This window comes from Canis lupus, chromosome 17 (assembly GCF_048164855.1).
Source record: "Canis lupus baileyi chromosome 17, mCanLup2.hap1, whole genome shotgun sequence".
Taxonomy (NCBI): Eukaryota; Metazoa; Chordata; class Mammalia; order Carnivora; family Canidae; genus Canis; species Canis lupus.
In genome coordinates this window covers 15,287,054-15,305,032 of record NC_132854.1, presented here as the reverse complement: position 1 = coordinate 15,305,032, position 17,979 = coordinate 15,287,054, and the positions used below count along the sequence as shown (strand labels likewise).

The following is a 17,979-nucleotide window of genomic DNA, read 5'->3' as shown; positions in this document are numbered from 1 at the left end:
TAAAGATTTTGTTTATTTGTGAGACAGATTGAGAGTGAGAAAGCAGTAGCAGGGAGGAGGGGCAGAGGGAGAGGAATAAGCAGGTTCCTTGCCGAGCAGGAAGCCAGATGTGGGGCTTGATCCCAGGACCCTGGGATCCATGACCTGAGCCAAAGGTAGGCACCTAACTGACTGAGCCATCCAGGCACTCCAGGAGGTCTCCATATTAAACTGGGAATAGGACGGCAGATCTAATGCCTAGTCACCTCCACGCTCTGGGGATTACTCTGGTTTCCTGCATTTAAAAAGTGGCTCAAAAATATTTGTTGAACTCAATTAAATCCTTACAGTTTCACAAAACTTACAAAATCTGCTTCTGATGAAACAACCATCTTCTATGTTGTGGAGTTAGTTTTGGATGCAATGGATCCTTTACCTTTAAAAGGACAGGTTTGCTGCTCAGGGAAAACCAAAACAAAGGTGTATGGGGCTCTGTGCTTTGTCCATTATTTTTTAAAGGTGTATTTATTTATATATTTTTAATGTAATGTCTGCCACCAATGTGGGACTCAAACTTGTGAACCCAAGATCAAGAGTTGCTCCACTGACTGAGACAGCCAGCCAGGCACCCCTCTGTACATTCTTGATAACTGACAGAAGAATCTTTGTTATCTATTTGACCTTGTACTTGGTCAAGCACATACTGATGTAGGGGGATTTCCTGTTGGTGCCACTGTTTGTTCTATTCTACTCTGGCTTCAAATACTTTGTAAGTGGAAATTACCTTGGTTCCTCCAAGTTACCAGATATCACTTTTTGACTCTCGGATTTCCTGGGAATGCTATTAGCTTCGAATTTGAATGGTTTCCAAATAAAAATCCCTCCCAAACAGGAAAGGTAGCCCAGATTTGAGGTCATGGTATCTTACTCTTACCCTTCTGATGACCTCTTAGGAAGCCAAACTCCCCACACTGAACCGGCCACTAAAGTAGAAATATTCACAGAAATCTCTCTCATCTCATGAGGGTCTCACAAAAATGGATTGGCATATGAATGAGCCATTGTCAGAAAATCACTGTGTAGCAAACAGCCATAGATCCTCTTGGTCAACAACCATAAATATTCGTTTCCGACATCTGTGAAGTTCAGCCAGTCTACGCTGGGCTCGGCTGGATGGCTCTGCTGATCTCAGCTGGGATCTCACACATCTGGAGGATCTACTGGGGACCAGCTGATGTTAGGTGGGATTGGCTAGGGTAACTTGGTTTTGCCCTACCTGCCCACCCCTTGGGACCAGTAGGCCAGCCTGGGTATACCTTTTTCATAGAAAAAGCGGAGCAGAACAAGCTGAATCCCACACGTGGTTCTGTAGGTGTCTTCTTGTATCAAGTTTTCTGATATCCAGTTGGCCAAGGCAAGTCATATGGCTGAACTCAGAGTCATGGAATGGAGAAATACACCCCTCATCCTGACGGAAGGAACTGCAAAATCAGGTGTCCAAGGGCTTGGTTATAAGAAGAAAAGAACTGGAGCCATCAGTGCAATATGTCACAGTTGGAAGAACATTTAGGCAGTGACTTCCATTCATCTTCTCTCCTTTCTGGATACTTTGCATTTTTTGTTCGAGTGACTGTGACCTTCACAAGTCTTTGATGTCTACCCCTCACAATGGAATCGTTGAGTAGAGGGAAAGACACTTTTCAAGGACTTTATGTCAGAGATCACTTTACTTTTTTCCTTTTTTTTTTCCTTTTTTCCTTACCATTGATCCCCATTCACCATCACCTCCAAAGTTTTTGGGTTTTCGTGTTTTATGGCTGAATTTCCAGAATTCTACTTCATGGTTTTTCCACACTCCCACATGGTACCTCAGGGCTGTTTTCCTGACCTATTAATGGTTTAGGAAACTCAGCATTCGCTCAGAGGTCAGAACTCTTCCAGGAAAGAAAGAGCTCTGAAATAAAAGTGTCAACTTCCTAAGCCAAATTCCTGAAGGCAACTCTGTCTTTGAAATAATCATTCTTGCCACAATGTAAATGCTTGAACACTGTGTCCTTCTGTGAGATGTGGAGCAGCAGAACCTGCTCTTTTTTTTTTTTTTAAGATTTTATTTATTTGAGAGAGAGCAGACAGAGAAAGAGAGAGAGAGCGCGCCACACACACACACACACACACACACACACACACACACACACACACGAGCTGGGGGGGAGGGGCATAGGCAGAGGGAGAAGCAGATTCCCTGCTGAGTGGGGAGCCTGATGCGGGGCTGGATCTCAACACCTGGGATCATGACCTGAGCCAAAGGCTGACACTTAACCGGCTGAGCCACCCAGGCACCACAGAGCCTGCTCTTTTCTTTTTTTTTTTTTTTTTTTTTATGATAGGCACACAGTGAGAGAGAGAGAGGCAGAGACACAGGCAGAGGGAGAAGCAGGCTCCATGCAGGGAGCCTGACATGGGATTCGATCCTGGGTCTCCAGGATCAGGCCCTGGGCTATAGGCGGCGCTAAACCGCTGAGCCACCAGGGCTGCCCATATATATGGGATTTAAATTCTCATACCAGGTTGGGCACTTTTCTCCCACAACCTTGTAAAATGGTCACAAGCTCCCCAACATTTTTAGGTCGTCCATGATAAACATAGAAAATATTTACCCATGCCTGGGATTTCTTGTGAGTTGGAGGGAGAACTTCAGAGATGATCACAGCTGGGGGAACAGTTGTGAAGGGTGTGGAAGACGCAGGAGGGTAACTGAACATCTTTTTGGTGGAATGTTGGATTATGATCCTTTGCAGGACTGTGTTATCCTACGGAGGTGAAAGCCCCTGTGTTTTCTAGGCTACTCTCTCGCTCTGGTGAGGCAGAAGTTAACTTGTAGAAAACTGACAGTAATGCAGGTGATTCCTATCCATAGCAATGCAAGCAATCCCTGCTCAAGGAGACGTAAAAGAATTTTGTCAGGTAGAGAATATAAAAACCAGTTGTAATATCTTACCGATTCCCTCACAAATTAATAATAATAATTTTTTAAAAGATTTTATTTATTTATTCATGAGAGACACAGAGAGAGAGGCAGAAACACAGGCAGAGGGAAAAGCAGGCTCCATGCAGGAAGCCTGACGTGGGACCCGATCCTGGGACTCTAGGATCACGGCCTGGGCCAAAGGCAGGCGCTAAACCACTGAGCCACCCAGGCATCCCCCTAATAATAATAATAATAATAAATGAATAGGTCAATGATGGCCATTTAATATTTGCCTGAGAGTCATGATCTTACCTTTTAAAAAATAACCCTTTAGTATGACATTACTGAGTTGATTCCAGATTACCATCCCTGTAATCATTTACAATTATTTTCTTCATTCAGCCTCTAAAGCAATGTGTTTACATTTATCAATACTATAATTGATTTTCTTTTTTTTTATAATTGATTTTCTTTGATCTTTCTCTAAATATTTTTTTATGAATAAATAACTTTCATCATGGTGGAGGCTTTGGTATCACAGGAAACCAAGAGGCCCAGAATGAGTGTGTCGGTAGCACTGGGCAGGGGTTGGGATGGTTCTATTACACACTCCCCTTCACAGAGAGTTGGGGGCCACTCACAAGATGAAAGCAGGGGAAAAAATAAATCAGTGCCTGCTAATGGCTGGGCATAGGAGTCGGCTTCTAGGTCAGAGCACCCGGAAATATTTGAGGCATCAAATACTCAGAAAAGAAGACACAAAAACAAATGGTGCTCAAGTACTACCCACAATGGTGAACAGGTAAGCAACTCTAAAAACCCTGTGAGCTTACAATTCAGAGCATTTAGTGGTTCCGTCCCCACTATTGATCTGACTGAAAGGGAAAAAAACAATCTATGGGTTCAGGGATACAAAAGAGAAATTCCTAATTCATGCTTGTTCCACTCATCACAGGCTGTTAGCTGCTTGCCGAGGACTGAGGCCTTCACAATCTTTTTGTTTGGCTTGCTGGGGCTTCTGAAATGACTTGAATAAAAATGCTTTCTAGACAGGGCATGGTCTCCAATAATAGACCTCTAGTAATAGACCCCTTCTCTGTTACAGCCCATTTAGCTTCCCTCAGTTGTTTTGCCCATGGGACCATTTGAGTTTGCACCCTTGGCTAACAGTTGTATCTTTAAGCACTCTTCAAAACCATCTACACAGATTTAACACGGTGACATTATTGATAGCAGTGAGCCAGAACTGAAGGGAGTTCAAACTTTGCTCCTGTATGAACAAAGTCACTATCCCAAAATACAGGCCAGTGATTTGCCCTGAAAAATCCTCTATTTGGGGGGCTCCTGGGGGGCTCAGTGGTTGAACATCTGCCTTCAGCTCAAGTCGTGATCCCGGGGTCCTGGGATTGAGTCCTGCATCGGGTTCCCCTGCAGGGAGCCTGCTTCTCCCTCTACCTATGTCTGCCTTTCTCTCTGTGTCTCTTGTGAATAAATATATAAAATCTTAAAAGAAAAATCCTCTATTTTGGCAACACCCAGACTGTACGTTCGTTCGTTCTTTCTTTCTTTCTTTCTTTCTTTCTTTCTTTCTTTCTTTCTTTCTTCCTTTTTTTTTTAAGATTTTATTTATTTATTCATGAGACACAGAGAGAGGCAGAGACACAGGCAGAGAGAGAAGCAGGCTCCATGCAGGGAGCCTGATGTGGGGCTCCATCCCGGGTCTCCAGGATCAGGCCCTGGGCCAAGGCAGCGCTAAACCGCTGAGCTACCTGGGCTGCTCTGTATTTTCTTTCTTGATGCCATTTATATGTTTACTTTAGATGCACAACTGCTGAAGTTGTCTGAATTACATTTCATGCCACTGCTGTTTTCAACAACAAATCTAGTTCTTAAGTGAGAATATTGGTCCCTTTAACTTGGTATTATGAAATCCTTTAGTCTAACCTGGATCTAAGTGGCAAATATGATAATTGAAAGACAGACCCCATGATTTACACAGTCTTGCATGTTGAGATGACGAATACTTCCATGGTCCAGGTATCATGCAGAACATGTCATAGGTATTATCTTTTAAAATTCTCATCCTATGGTGTTGGATTCCTAGTTTCAGAGGTGAAAAAAATCTAACAATCCCAGAACTTAAAGTTTAAAAAGATTGCCTTCAATCACATAGCTAAGTCTAAGTTTAAAGCACTTGCCAACCTTCAAACCATCCGAAGGTTCTTGAATTATGGCGCCCCCAAAATACTCATTGATCAACTAGCAGGTAAATAATTATAGACATGATAGGCAGCAAAGATAGAATATACTAGCTTCCTATCTTCAAGAGTTTACACTCAACACTCCTCTTAAATCTTGGAAAAGTCATTCATGCTGTCATTCTTCATGATCAAGGCAGATTCAAGAAGACTCTTTCCAACAGATTCAAGAAAACATTTTTCCCAGTTGTGACCCCTGGGACCCATGCACCTTCTAGCCCAAGGGTCTTCCTGCTGTAGTTAGAGACCTTCTAGAACAGATATTCTTATTTATTTATTTATTTATTTATTTATTTATTTATTTATTCATTCATTCATTCATTCATTCATTCATTTATTATTTTTTAATGTTATGGGCATGGAGCCTAGTGTGGGATTTAAACTCAAGACCCTGCAATTAAGACTTGAGCTGAGGGACACCTGGGTGGCTCAGAGGTTGAGCATCTGCCTTTGGCTCAGGGAGTGATCCCAGGGTCCTGGGATTGAGTTCCACATCGAGCTCTCTGCATGGAGCCTGCTTCTCCCTCTGCCTATGTCTCTACCTCTCCTCTCTCTCTCTCTCTATCTCCATCTGTGTGTGTGTGTGTGTCTCATAAATAAATAAAATCTTAAAAAAAATAAAAAAAGACCTGAGCTGAGATCAAGAGTCAAATCAAATGACTGAGCCACCCAGGTACTCCTAGAACAGGTCTTCTTAATCTGGGGGTCCATGAATGTGGATTTTGTCAAATGCTTTTTCTGCATCTACTGAGAATAATGTGATTTTTGTCTTTCATTCTGCTGATAAAATGTGTTACATTAGTTGATTTTCTGATGTTAAACCATCTTTGCTTCTCTGAGATAAATCACATTTGGTCATGGCGTATAATTCTTTTTGTTATTTTGCTATTTTTAAAATTGTGATAAAATATATATCATATAATATTTGCCATGTTTAAGTGTATAAGTCTTATATGTTGCTGGATTCAACTTGCTAGTATTTTGTTGAGAATTTTTGATGTCTTTGTCTGGTTTTGGTAACTGACCTTATAAAATGGGTTAGGATGGATTTCTTTTCTTCTGCTTTTTGGAATAGTTCATGTGACATGTGGGGTGGAACTTGATTGTGATGAACTTAAATTGTTAAAGCAGGGGGTACCTGCATTTTACCCCAATGTGATGAGGTGCTATGGGAGCTTACACTATAGAATATGCATTTCAATAGATTTTAAAAAATCACTGCAAGTAAGTAAATATGACTTAAAACTAACAGGAACCCTCTTTATGAGTTAGAGGAGGAGAACTAAAATCATATAGTTTAGGAGCAAATGGAAATATGTTTGTAATAGATAAAAAGAAATACATTTTGATTAGTGCCTGAAAAATATAACTCCTGGGGCACCTCGCTGACTGGAGCCTGTGATTCGGTGTTGATGTTGTGAGTTTACCCACCTGGGGCTCATAGAGATTACTTAAAAATAAAATCTTAAAAAATACATAAATCCAATGTAGAGATAAGCATTTTAAAAAAGCATTTACTTATAAAAAATTTATTATGGAAATAACATATGAAAGTGGAGAAAAATCATACAATGAGCCCCATGTTCTGCTCACCTATTTTTCAACAATTATCAACACATGACTACTTTTTTTTCCTCTTATCCCCTCTGCTCCTCAGTCTTACTACAACCCCTGCTAATTTCTTTTTTCTTTCTTTCTTTCTTTCTTTCTTTCTTTCTTTCTTTCTTTCTTTCTTTCTTTCCTTTCTTTCTTTCTTCTTTCTTTCTTTTTCTTTCTTTCTTTTGTTCTTTTCCTTTTCTTTTCTTTTCTTTCTTTTCTTTTTTAGAGGCAGAGAGAGAGAGAGAGAGAAAGGGAAGGGGAGAGAAAAAGGGAGAGGGAGAGAGAGAATCCCAAGCAGGCTCTGTACCCAGCACAGAGCCCAACAGGGGGCTTGATCCCACGATCACAAGATCACAACCTGAGCTGAAATCAAGTCAGATGCTCAACCGACTGAGCCACCCAGGTACCCCCCTGCTAACTTATTTTTAAGCATCAGATATTGAAATTATTTTATCCATATATATTTCAGTCTCTATCTGAAAAATAAGGACTTTTAAAAGCATAGTATCATAAACATCATTGCACCCTTCACACTTATAGTATTTCCATAACACTATCAAATCCAAGTAATGTTCTGAATAGACCTGATTCTCTCTTACATTTTTTTTTAATAGTTGGTTTGTCTAAATCAGAATCCAGATAAGGCCCCTATATTGTGTTTGGTTAATATGTCCCTTAAATCTCTTTTAATCTACAGGTTCCCCATCCCTCTTTCTTCTTCTTTTTTTTTTTTTTAATTTATGATAGTCACAGAGAGAGAGAGAGGCAGAGACACAGGCAGAGGGAGAAGCAGGCTCCATGCATCAGGAGCCCAATGTGGGATTCGATCCCGGGTCTCCAGGATCGCACCCTGGGCCAAAGGCAGGCGCTAAACCACTGCGCCACCCAGGGATCCCCATCCCTCTTTCTTCTTTATGCAATTTATTTGTTGCAGAACAATTAATTTCTACAAGCTTGTAGAATGTCCCACATTCTTTTGTTGTTGTTGATTGTATCCCTGTGGGGATGTATTTCCTATAACCATTTGCCCTGATCCATTATTTCACTAGAGGCTGCAAAATAGAGATATTCAAATTCTAGTATCCCTCTGGACTTATCAGCTTGCATTCTTCTAAAAGAAGAAATTTACAGGACATCTGGGTGGCTCAGTGGTTGAGCATCTGCCTTTGGCTCAGGTCATGATCCTAGGGTTCTGAGATCAAGTCCCACATTGGGCTCCCAGCAAGGAGCCTGCTACTCCCTCTGCCTATGTCTCTGCCTCTGTCTCCGTGTCTCTCATGAATAAATAAATAAAATATTTATTAAGTAAATTTATTTTTTTAAAAAAACTATTTGGTTACCATGTATAACAACTTCAATATAGTTCTGCAGTTAAGCAATTATTTTGTCTTTCTCAGTTTTTAACATTTTTATTTATTAAAATATATATATACCCTTTTTTTAAATTAAAAGAAAATTTTTAAATTAAAAGTAATTTTTACACTCAATGTGGGGCGTGAACTCATGACTCTGTCATGACTCTGAGATCAAGAGTCATGTGCTCTACCAACTGGGCCAGCCAAGTGTCCCTCCTAGTTTTCAGAATAATGAGTTGGATTCCTAGTTTCCTTCAAAGGAGTGTCTGTTGTAATTGTATGAACTCACAGATTTTTTTTTTTGAATTCACAGATTTTTAACACATTCAATGTGTTTCAATCTCTTATAGTCCTTTCTTTTTTTTTTTTTTTTTAAATTTGGTGCTGAAATCGTATAATCTCTGGCCTATGGGCTCTTCAGCTTGGTTCCTCAGCCTTTTGGGCATGATTCTGTGGTCTTTGATAACTTCCTTGCTTGCTGGTATGACAAGATATTTTAGGTTCATCCCTGACCCTGAATCAGCCAAGGAGCTCTGTTCCTTCTAGTGAGATGATATTTAGAAAGCACACTCTGGGTGCTAAGGTGCTCATTGCTATGAGTTACTCAAGGCATTTAGGTCTTTTCAACATATAGAGCAAAAAATAATTTTTAAAAATATTTTTTATAAAGATATTATTTATTTATTTGAGAGAAAGCATATAGGAGAGCAGAAGCTGGGGGGGAGGAGCAAAGTGAAAGGGAGACACAAGCTCTCCGCTGAGCAGGGAACCCAATGCCACCTTGGGATCTTGACCTGAGCCAAAGGCAGATGCTTAACCCACTGAGCCATACAGGCACTGCTAAAAAATAATTTTTTAAAACCAAAAATACATACGTATTCTTATTAAAATTTCTAATTCAAACTTAGGATACAGGATTTTTTTTTAAGATTTTTATTTATTTATGAGAGACACACAGAGACAGGCAGAGACAGGCAGAAGGAGAAGCAGGTTTCCTGTGAGGAGCCTGATGTGGGACTCGATCCTAGGACCCTGGGACCATGCCCTGAGCCGAAGGCAGATGGTCAACTGCTGACCCACCCAGGTGTCCCAGGATACAGTGTTTTGATCTGATATTTAGAGCTTTTTTTTCCTTGCACTGAAAATCTTGGCTCCTAATTTTAAAAATACTTAATTTCCTTTGCCACTAAATATAGTTATTATTCTTTCATAATAACTGTACCTTACTATCAGAAAATATAATATCAGGGGGAAATCATGTTAAAAATTAATTACTGAAAATCATTTGAGATTTCTTTGCAGTCTGAGGGTTGGTTTTTTTTTTTTTTTCCCTTGGTAAATACCCTACCAGAACTGTACAGTCCAACTACTGTGGTTTAAAAATAGAATATTTAAAAAGTCCAGATTCAGCTGACAGCCAGGGAGTTTTAGCCAACGTTGAAGGCAGAAATGAGAGGTTATGAGCGGAGTGATGTAGCCAACTATTAACTCAAGTTTCTGCTAATTCAGGGAAGGATATGCGCATAGTTATATTTACAATAATTGCTTTAACTTAGTATTTAGTAGGAGTTAGACCTTTGCTAATGATCAATTACCCAACTGGCTGAGAGTTCATTTCACTCCCGAGGCTTTGGTCTTTAGGAGGAAAAGGGCAAAGTCCTACAGCCAAGGAGGGTTAGCATGCTACTGAACCTTATAGGTCACCTGGTTTAATCACCTCTGTTTGCAGAGGTTGAAACTAAGATCCAGCAGAGTCTAGTGACTTGCCTGACATGGAGCAGCTGGTTAGTAGCAGGTGGGACTGGAAACATCTTCCATCCCTATTCCATGATACTGTACTCTGCTCCCTTGCTTTCCTGTTGGTAAAGGGTATGATCATTGTTCCAATGAGCAAGGGAGATCTAGTCTGAAAGTTTAGTCTCAAGACTCAAGATATTCAGTGTTGGGATCCCTGGGTGGCGCAGCGGTTTGGCGCCTGCCTTTGGCCCAGGGCGTGATCCTGGAGACCCAGGATCGAATCCCACATCGGGCTCCCAGTGCATGGAGCCTGCTTCTCCCTCTGCCTGTGTCTCTGCCTCTCTCCCTCTCTCTCTGTGACTATCATAAATAAAAAAAAAAAAAAAAAAAAAAAGATATTCAGTGTTTATGAGAATTTGCTCAGTCATTTGGTAAATATTTAGTAATTGGCTCTGAGTATGTAGTAAGACAGCCTTTATGGACTACTTTTTTGGTTTTCTTTTTTCTTTCCTTTTTTTTTTTTTTTTTTTTTTTTTGCTTTTTTACTTGTCCAGTAATTTATTGAAGAGAACATGCATCTGCATGTATCTAGCACAACAGGAAGACTGAAGACTCTGTCAAACATTTCAGACAATTTTCCTACAATCTGTTTATCAAAAAAACACATTACTTTAACATAATTTCTACTGTCCTGATTGCTAATGTTCCTTTATGTTTATTTATCTAACTCAATAAACCATGACCACATACAAAGCACTAAGCTTAAGAGGATTTTCCAATAATTAGAATCCAATATGGAGCCAGGTGCCTCTGATAGGAGGCTGTGAATTGTTATCAGAGATCTACAGAGGGAATTCCTGCAGAGGTCAGAGGAGGGGACACGGTGATATACAGTATCCTTTCTAATCCTGAGATTGGATGAGAGGTTTTATTCTGTAATTTCTGTGATGTCCCAATGACAGTGGCTTGTTTTGGGGTAGAAAGTAGCAACCATTTATACAGAGGCACACAACACAACTTGCCTTTCCCTCCAAGTTCGGTTCTATTTATAGCCTTGCCCACAGAGACAATATATCAGAGAAGAAGTGGAAGGGAGCCCTTTGGGGAAAGTCTCCATGCCATTCTCATCCTAGGGACCCCTTGTCACAAACAAAAGGACAGACTTTGTGGGAATCACAGCAACTTGCCTTTCGCCATGCACTTCCTGAACTGTCAAGTTCTTTTCTTCTTTTTCCAGCTGTCTTCTGTTTAAATCATGCACTTGTCTCTTTTTCAGACACCCTCTCCCCACCTGAGGCTTATTAGCACGTAAGGTCTTAGCCTAAGTATAAAAGAGAGGTAAGTGGGCTCATTTGGGGCTTGGAAAGTTATCTCCCTAGAGCCTGTGTGCTTTCAAAGTCATCCAACAAATACTTGTGCCCCCCAACAGTGTGCCTCGCTCTAAGATAGGTGCTGGGGTTTAAGAAGGAAGGAAGGAGAACAAGGAGCAGATAAAGGATAATTGGGAAGGGGGACATCAGCGAAAGGGAGGATCCTAATCTCATGGAAAAGAAGTCTTCAGGGGCAAAGGGATATTTCACTTTCCCCCAGAAGAAGGAAGAATTAGTCAATAAAAAGCAGAGGGGGCACGGGTGGCTCAGTCACGTGACAAACTCTTGGTTTCTGCTTAAGATTTCCAGGTCCTGGGACAATATGCCACGATGGGCTCCACACTCAGCAAGAGTCTGCTGGTCCCTCTGGCCTCTTCTCTCATGCTCTCTTCCTCTCTCCTTCTCAAATAAATAAAATCTTGGGGGGGTGGGGCGTGAAGAGGAGCTTCCAAGCGGGGAGGAAAAAAAAAAGGAGCTTCCAAGCAGGGGAAAGACTGGTCCAAAGGTCCAGATAAACAAAAATTTAGTGAACTTGAGGATCTGAATGAGGCTAAGATCTTTTGCAGCATAGGCTGCAAGAGAGAATGTCTGAAGTGAAGCAAGAGGAAAGCAGACATCTGATGGTGGAGGGGCTTGTCACAGCACCCTCTCAAAATATTCACAATATTTCCAAGTTGACCTGTAGATATATTCTTCAGTCCTAAAGGAGTCCTTTCCCAGCTTCTTAAATGGCATATCAGGGTTTCTCATTGAGCAGTTAAAAACCAACATTCAAGGGGGGCACCTGGGTGGCTTAGTTAAGTATCTGACTCTTGATTTTTGGCTCAAGTCATGAGCTCAGGGTTATGAAATCAAGCTCCATGCAGGGTTCCATGCTGAGCATGGAGCCTGCTTGGGATTCTCTCTCTAGCTCTGCCCCTCCCTTCACTTATGCTCTTTCTCTCTTAGAAAAAAAAAAAAAATCAAGAGACGAAAAATTAAAGACCAAGAAAACCCCATATCATCCACTACTTTAGACTAAATTTTAAAAGGATAGGATACAGGCAGCCCTGGTGGCCCAGCAGTTTAGCGCCGCCTTCGGCCCAGGGCCTGATCCTGGAGACCCGGGATTGAGTCCCACGTCGGGTGCTGTGCATGGAGCCTCCCTCTCCCTCTCCCTCTCCCTCTCCCTCTCCCTCTCCCTCTCCCTCTCCCTCTCCCTCTCCCTCTCCCTCTGCCTCTGCCTCTGCCTCTGCCTCTGCCTCTGCCTCTGCCTCTGCCTCTGTCATGAATAAATAAAAAAAAATTTAAAAATAAAAGGACAGGATACTTGGGATACCTGGGTGGCTCAGTGGTTAACATCTGCCTTTGGCTCAGGGCATGATCCTGGGGATCTGGGATTGAGTCCCACATCAGGCTCCCCATGGGGCGCCTACTTCTCCCTCTGCCTCTATCTCTGCTGCTCTGAGTCTCTCATGAATAAATAAAATCTTTAAAAAGGATAGAATACAGGTAATATAGCAAATCTAAGGCAATAGGACTCTAATTCCTTTGAGAGAATGCTTATTTTTAAAAATCTAAAAAAAAAAAATTGAGCTCTAATTGACCTGTTTCTGGTATAAAACATAATTCAGGGGGGGATCCCTGGGTGGCCCAGCAGTTTGGCGCCTGCCTTTCACCCAGGATGTGATCCTGGAGACCCAGGATCAAGTCCTATATCGGGCTCCCTGCATGGAGCCTGCTTCTCCCTCTGCCTGTGTATCTGCTTCTCTGTGTGTCTCTCATGAATAAATAAAATCTTAAAAAAAAAAATCAGTATTGGTATATGTTGTGAAATGATCACAAGTTTTTTTTGTGGTGAAATTTATAAGATCTTTTTTAAGAATTTTTAAGATCTTTTTAAAAAGATTTTGAGAGGAGGGAGGGAGGGAGCTTAATGAGAGGCTCAATCCCAGGACGCTAGGATCATGACCTGAGCAAAGGCAGCTGCTTAATGAACTGAGCCACCCAGGTGCCCCTAAGATCTCTTAATAGTTTTCAGATCTACAATATGGTATTATAGGACCGCCGAGGTGGCTCAGCAGTTGAGTGTCTGCCTTTGACCCAGGGCGTGATCCTGGAGTTCCAGGATCAAGTCCCCCACATCAGGCTCCCTGCATGGAGCCTGCTTCTCTCTGCCTGTGTCTCTGCCTCTCTGTGTCTCTCATGAACAAATAAAATCTTTAAAAACTATGGTATTATAGTCCCCATACGATACATTACAGTCACAGGACTCGCAGATCTTACAACTGGAAACTTGCACCTTTCAACTCCCCTCACCCATTTTGCCCACCCCTACCTTCAGCAGCCACCAAACTGTTCTCTGTATCCACAAGCTTGTTTTTGTTTCTTGGCTTTTTTTGGTTGGTAAGGCAGGGGACGGGTGGGAGGTTGACAAAATATTTTTAAGTTAAGAATGTAAGATGAGCAACAGGCACCATGACCACAGAGTTGAGCTGGAGTATAGCAATCCTGATGCTTGGAATCCTTGGGCTTCCCCTATGCATTGGGTTTCTGCCTGGGATACTTCTGAGACTTTAGTGTTTATTACAACTACCCTCAGAAGGAGATACCACGTAACACATTAGAACAGGAGCTGAGGGGGATCCCTGGGTGGCGCAGCGGTTTGGCGCCTGCCTTTGGCCCAGGGCGCGATCCTGGAGACCCGGGATCGAATCCCACGTCGGGCTCCCGGTGCATGGAGCCTGCTTCTCCCTCTGCCTGTGTCTCTGCCTCTCTCTCTCTGTGACTATCATAAATAGATAAAAATTTAAAAAATAAATAAATAGAACAGGAGCTGAGGGAGAGCTGGGCAATGGGTGCCCAGGCTGCCATAATGCCCAGTGACTCCCAGTGATGGGGACCAGAGGACTCCCCCCTCAGCCCATCAGCACTCCTGTCATGATTCAGTCTAAGCTGAACAATAGCAAATTCCATGCACATCCTATTTCACTATGTTCTTATTTTTTAAATTCAGCTGATCTCAAATGTGAGTGTCTATCAGAATCATCTGGAGGGTTTGTAATACCTAAACCCTTTCCCCTGTGAGTTTGACTCAGCAGGCCTGGGCTGAGGCCACAATTTGCCTTTGTAATGAGTTCCTGGGTGACACTGGTGCTGTTGGCCCAGGAACCACACTTTGAGAACTATTGATGGGTTCATTCCAGAAAAACTGTTAAAAACCCTGTTCCATGCCAGGCTGTCCAGCTTTGGAGGACACAAACCTCTGCCCTCAAGGGACTCACCCATGAGTGGAGAAAACAAAAAAGGACAACATTAACGCAAGAGACTAGGCTCTGATGGAGGTTAGCAGGGGTTGCGATGGGCCTGCAGAAGAGGAAGGCGTAGGTGAGGACAGGTTAGCTGGCAGGGAGAGGTACAGGTGAGAACCAAGAGGAAGGAGCCACGTGTTCACAAAGGGCAGGAGGTCCATAGGCTGTGTCTTGGTGGAACTGGAGAGGAAAGCGCCAGTTGAAAGTGAGCAGGGAGGAGTAGGAGATAGATCCATGCAGGGCTCTGAGCCTCACCTACCCCTTCCTCTTCTGCCTTTGGGGAAGAGCATTCTGGTGGTAGAGAAGATGAAGAGGGGTTGGGGACAAGGTGGTCTGGAGGGCGTTTGACACATATGAGAGAGGGAGAAGTCCTGGGCCGGGCAGGAGCAGGCAAGTGGAAAAAGTAAGACTGGTCTCCCAGTGATGTATGACTGTGGTAAATCACAAGGCCTGGTGGAGAAGAACATTAACCTGTAAACACCTGAGTTCTCAGCTTAGGATGAATTGCTGTCTAAGTAGTCAAGGACAACCACCACCACTGCCTCACCCCAAGGAAATGTGCCAGCAGCGAGGTGTCCGAGGACACTCAAAGCCATCCCCCAGCTGAGGTCAGTCAGCAGCAGCTCAGGGCCTGTGTGAAAGAGCCCAGCACTCACTCCCTGCTCCTTCATGCTCTCCGTATTTGTAGGGACAGGGACCAGGGAATAGCCAAGTGATTATGGAAGCTCCCTGGTAGGAGAAGTAACCTGGTTAGGAAGAGGGAGTGACTGGAGCTCAATGGTGGCTCCAGCCTATTCTTTTGGGGAACTGAATGCATTCGTTTCCTTTGGCTGCCACAACAAACCCCACAGACGTGGTGGTATAAACTACAGAAATGTATTCTCTGAGTCAAGACTCAGGAGTCTGAAGTCTTGGAGACCAATCTCCTCAAAGGACTGTGAAGACCACTGTTCTGTGCCTCTCCCAGCTTTTTTTTTTTTTTTTTTTTTGGTAAAGATTTTTACTTATTCATGAGAGAGACCGAGAGGCTGAGACATATGCAGAGGGAGAAGCAGGCTTCCCTCAGGGAGCAGGATGTGGGACTCGCTCCCAGGATCATGCCCTGAGCCAAAGACAGATGCTCAACCACTAAGCCACCCAGGTGCCCACCTCTCCCAGCTTCTGCTGGTCTGTTGACAATCTGGTGTTTCTTGGTTTGCAGTTGCAGCACCACTATCTCTGCCATCCTTCTCACAAATTTTCCCTGTGTCCAAATTTCTCCTTTTTATAAGGACACCGGTCATATTGCATAGGGTCTGCCCTAATGGCATTATCTTATTACATCTGCAACTCAAGGTCACATTCCAAGGCAGCAAGGATTGGAGATTCAATGTTTGAATCTGGGTCAGGGAAACACAATTCAACCCATACGAGGAGCTAACAAAGCTGCTGATCCAAACTCTCTTGAGCAGCTAAAAGTTGGGAGGGCATGAACCTCCATGTTCTCCATCAGATCCCCCAGCTACTCCCTAAAAGAGAGTGCCAGAACCTGGGCCAGCCCCATGTCAGCTGCCCCCACTCACGATTGCCATCTGTGGGCTTCTTCCCTGCTCCTCTGAAAAGCCAGGGAAGTGGCCAGCAGGGTTTGAAAGGGTTTGAGTGCTCTTTGCCCCAAAGGTCTCAAAGCCTCTGTGAGGCTGTGCTGCTTGCTGCACTAGAGGGCAGGGGCACCTAGACTGGAGCTCCAGAAGGTGACCCCTTGCCCATCTCCTTTCTTCTAGTTCTATTTCTGTGGGTAGGGTCTCAGCTCCTTATCCTTTCATGCTCCCATAAAAGCATGAGTCAATGGCAGGAGGATCCATAGGAGCAAGGCTTGGGAGAAGCAAAGGAATGATAAACTTAATTTTCCATGTGTAAATATGGCACATGGGTGGGTCTACAAGATTGAATGTGTACTGTAGGCATTTGGTTAGACATATGGAACTCGAGCAAAGTCTAAGTTGGGTTGAGGAAGCTCGGAATAGATCTGCTTTCCCAGGGAGTGTGAAGGGCAAGGCTGGCCCCCCTGGGCAATGGTGACAGCATGGGATAGAGAACAGGATGCCACCACGTTGGTGAAAAGGAGCTTTAACACCTATTCTCTCCTTGGTCATCACAGTGAAATTACCAGATCAATTACACAAGTTAAGTAACTGAGTCTCGGAGAAGCCAACCCTTGGGCAAGTGCTCCTAGCTTCTAGGTGGCAGGCCACATCTCCAGCAACAAGTTCAGAGCGTTTCTCACTAGATTTGTTCACTTATTCATGCAGGAGTCCTAGACTGAGGTAGGTGTGTGTGTGTGTGTGTGTGTGTGTGTGTGTGTGTGTGAAGGGTATTGGTCCATACTATGGGCAGCTTGCAGGGGGTGGCTGGGGAGGCAGGATGTGAGACTGGAAACCAGCCACTCTTCCCACTGTAGCAGGGAAGGCAGAAAAGGAACACTAGTGACCAGTGCAAAGGCACACGTGCAGAAAGAGGCTGCTATCCCATAAGCCCTGCAACATGTGGCCCATGCACCAGCAGTGGGGCAGCACCTGGGAGCGCAGTTAGACATGCAGAATCCCTGCCCCACCTCGACCTGTGACCTGTGGAATCGCATCTGCAGATTAGCAGGATCCCCAGGGGATCTGTATCCCATTCAACTATGAACAGCGCTGGTGCCAATTACAGACAGGCTCAGACAGATGGAGGAGAAGAATGTGTGGTTAGTTAGGGAGCTTCTTGGAGGCAGCCTCTAGCCTGAAAGCCAGCAGCCACGTGGGAAGACCTGAGATCTTTTGTCTACAACGGTTCTCAAACGTGGCTGCAGAGTGGAACCACCCGTGGTGTTTTAAAAAGCACTGATTCCTGGGGCACCTGGCTGTCTAGAGCATGCTCTCGAGGTCATGAGTTCAAGCCCCATGCTGGGCATGGAGCCTGCATAAAGATGAAGACCCTAAGATTTTTTAAATCATGTTTGGAAAAAAAAAAAAAATCATGTTTGGGAAGCCCGGGTGGCTCAGCCGTTCAGCGCCGCCTTTGGCCCAGGGCGTAACCCTGGAATCCCAGGACCGAGTCCCACGTCGGGCTCCCTGCGTGGAGCCTGCTTCTCCCTCTGCCTGTGTCTCTGCCTCTCTCCCTCTCTCTCTCTCTCTCTGTTTCTCATGAATAAATAAATAAAATATTTTTTTAAAAAAGTGATTCCTGCCTCCCCACCTCAGATTGTGACTTAATGGAGATAAAACTTTGGCCCTGGGATTTTACAGAGCTCCCCAGGTGATTCATATTTGCAGGCAAGCTTGTGAGCCGCTGCCCTATGTGATATTTAAGATATAATGGACCAAACCTGGATGAGGAAACTAAACAGCGATCAAGTGATCCAGTGCGGGACCAGGAGGGCGTGTTTAGGTGTCTAAGGGGTGAGGG

General features: G+C 43.6%; 1 protein-coding gene and 1 long non-coding RNA gene across 3 annotated transcripts in view; both read left to right on the top strand.

The window, feature by feature from the left end:
* CLDN10 (claudin 10) overlaps positions 1 to 17,979 on the top strand; it is a 125,618-nt gene that overhangs the window by 23,106 nt on the left and 84,533 nt on the right. The window lies entirely within an intron of this gene.
* The window catches only part of LOC140607932 (uncharacterized), a 34,401-nt gene that overhangs the window by 10,435 nt on the left and 5,987 nt on the right, over positions 1 to 17,979 (top strand). The gene's annotated exons all lie outside the window — the stretch shown is intronic.